Source organism: Myotis brandtii, unplaced genomic scaffold (genome assembly GCF_000412655.1).
Source record: "Myotis brandtii unplaced genomic scaffold, ASM41265v1 scaffold666, whole genome shotgun sequence".
NCBI classification, from domain to species: domain Eukaryota; kingdom Metazoa; phylum Chordata; class Mammalia; order Chiroptera; family Vespertilionidae; genus Myotis; species Myotis brandtii.
In genome coordinates this window covers 197601-200682 of record NW_005370587.1, presented here as the reverse complement: position 1 = coordinate 200682, position 3082 = coordinate 197601, and the positions used below count along the sequence as shown (strand labels likewise).

At 42.1% G+C, this 3082-nt stretch overlaps 1 protein-coding gene across 1 annotated transcript in view; it reads left to right on the top strand.

Annotated features, from left to right (window-relative positions):
* The first annotated feature begins 750 nt into the window (after nucleotides 1-750).
* Nucleotides 751-3082, top strand: part of ARHGEF12 (Rho guanine nucleotide exchange factor (GEF) 12) — a 186886-nt gene continuing 184554 nt past the window's right edge. Inside the window, exon 1 of the mRNA XM_014528955.1 lies at nucleotides 751-819. The gene's annotated coding sequence lies outside the window, so the exon portion shown is untranslated. The remainder of the gene's footprint in view (nucleotides 820-3082) is intronic.

Here is a 3082-nt window from a genome sequence, read left to right as displayed (position 1 = left end):
GGAAGGGAGAAGGATAGAGAGTTAGAAACATCAATGAAAGAGAAACATTGATCAGCTGCCTCCTGCACACTCCCTACTGGGGATGTGCCCACAACCAAGGTACATGCCCTTGACCGGAATCGAACCTGGGTCCCTTGAGTCCGCAGGCCGACGCTCTATCCACTGAGCCAAACCGGTTAGGGCTTGTGTTTGTTTTATATAGATGCCCTTTATCAGTTTTGGAAAGTTACTTTCTATCTTAGTTTGTGAGAGATTTTATCATTAACTAGAGGCTCAGTGCATGAATTTGTGCACCAGTGGGGTCCCTCAGCCTGGCCTGCGGGATCAGGCCAAAACTGGCTCTCTGACATCCCTTGAGGGGTCCCAGATTGTGAGAGGGTGCAGGCCAGGCTGAGGGACCCCACCAGTGCACAATCAGGTCCGGGGAGAGACAGGGGAGGTTGGCCAGCCAGGGAGGAACCGCAGGAGGGCTCCAGAGCATGTCTGTCCCATCTTGCTCAGTCCTGATTGGCTGGATCCCCAGGAGCAAGCTAACCTACTGGTTGGAGCGTCTGCCCCCTGTTGGTCAGTGCACATCATAGCAAGTGATTGAGCTGCCTTAGCATATCATTAGCAATTACACTTTGATTGGTTGAACGGCTGACCAGACACTTAGCATATTAGGCTTTTATTATATAGGATGAGTGAATTTTGTGAAACTCTGTTGCTGCATCTGTGGAGATGATAATATGGTTTTTCTTTTTCAGACTGGTGATAATGGCGAATTATATTGAATTAGAATTCCTGGGTTAAGCCCCATTTAGTTATTATTTATTATTGGTAGGTTTGGTTTTCTAATATTTTGATGAAAATTTTACATTGTGTTCACAAGGTATTTGGCTTTTCATTTTCTTGTAATGCCATTGACTCATTCAAAAAAATATATGCATTTATTGATTTTAGAGAGGAAGGGGGGGAGAGAGAGAGGGAAATAGAAATATCAATGATGAGAGAAAGTCATTGATTGGCTGTATGCCTCTTACTAGGGATCGAGCCCACAACCTGGGGCATGTGCTCTGATGGGGAATGAAACTGTGACCTCCTAGTCCATAGGTTGATGCTCAACCACTGAGCCACACCAGCTGGGCCCATTGCCTCATTTTGATATCAGGGTAATGCTGGTCTCAGAAAATAAGTTGGGAAGGGCCATCTATTTATCAATGAAAGATGTGTGTAGGGTGTTATTATTTTTCCTTTTAAATGTTTGTGAGAATTCACCAGTGAAATCACCTGAGTCTGAAGGGTTTTTTTTGGGGGGGAGGGTGTTTTTATCCACAATTGGTGTCACTACCCAGGAGCACCTAATATCTGACTTTATTATCTATATATATGAAAGCGTAGATGACCGGATGACTAGCTGGTAGCTATCATGTGCACTGAACCAGGGGCAGCTCAATGTAGGAGCTGCCCACTGGTGGTCAGTGCACTCCCACAGCCAACCGCCTGCGGCTGGCCAATCTCCTGTGGTCTGTCCCCAGCTGGCTGGTCCCAATCAGCCCTGATTGAGACTGGGCGAGATGGCCCCAATCGGCCAGGAGGGACCCCACCTGTGCACAAATTTGTGCACCGGGCCTCTAGTTTGGGAATAATTTTAGATTTACAGAAAAGTTACAAAAATAGTATAAATAGTGTATTTCACACCTAGTTTTCTCATTGTTAACATCTTACATCACTATAGTACATCTGTCAAAACTAAGAAACTGACATTGGTATTAACTAAACTATTTTAAACTGGACTTTATTTGGGTCCCAACAGCTTTTCCTTGAATGGTCACTTTCTATTTTAGGGTCCAGTCTAAGATATCACAATGCATTTGGTTTTTGTGTGTCCCCAGTGTCTTCTGGTAACAGTTTCTCAGTTTTCCTTTGTTTTTCATGACCTTAACAGCCTTGCAGAGTACTGGCCAGATATTTTTAGACTATTCTCTAGTCTGAGTTTGCTGCTGTTTCTCATTATCAGGGTTATGCATTTTGGAAAGAATACAAGAGGCAAAAGCGCCTTTTCATTTAATCAGATCAGGGGTATATGATGTCCAAATGATATCCATATCACATCATATTAACCATGACTACTTGGCTAAGGTGGTGTTTGTCAGATTTCTTCACTCTGAAGTTACTCTTTCTTGCCCAGTCAGTGTTTCTCAGTGGTTGAGCATTGACCTATTAACCAGGAGCTCATGATTTGATTCCCAGGCAGGGCACATGCCAGAGTTGCGGGCTCTATCCCAGTGTGTGGCGTGCAGGAGGCAGCTGGTTGATGATTCTCTCTCATCACTGATGTTTCTATCTCTATCTCCCTCTTCCTTCCTGTCTCTGAAATCAATTTTTTTAAAAGTTACTTTTTCTTTCTTTCCATACTCTATTTTTTAGAATCAAGTCACTGAAGTCCAATCCACACTTGGGGGTTGGGGGGAGGAAGTATCTACATGTATGATTTGGAATCCTTCTGAAAAGATTTGTGTTTTCCTCTATTCAATTATTTATATCAGTATAAACTAATGTATATTTATTTTATACTTTGAGTTCTAATCCAATACTTTATTTTGTTGCTCATATTTTTGTAACTTTGAGCATTAGAAAAGCTTTCAGATTGGCACTTGGTCCATCCATTTGCTTTTGGACCATTTTCCTACTTTCTGGCTCCGGAAGATGCTCCAGGGTCATCTTGTATTTTCGTCGCCCTTGTTTTAGAATAACCCTTTTCCAAGGGACTGATTCCTTTTATTGGGGGATGGTATTTAGAACCCAAAATGTGGGTGCTGTGTGTGCTCATTGTTATTGAGGTGCCATTACTTTTAGGTCTTCCCAAGGGATGGAACTAAGTTATACACACACACACACACACACACACACACACACACGTGTATCCAGATATCTATAGAATTGTTTCTGTGTCCATGTGTATGTATGTTAAGCATGAGTTCATATTGATGTCTCTGATTTTAATCCAGTACCACAGGGTTCTGTGGTCTAGTCTTCCTTTTTATTTTTTAAATTTAATTTTGTTTTATTTCTTAAAGTATTACAAAGAGTATTACACATG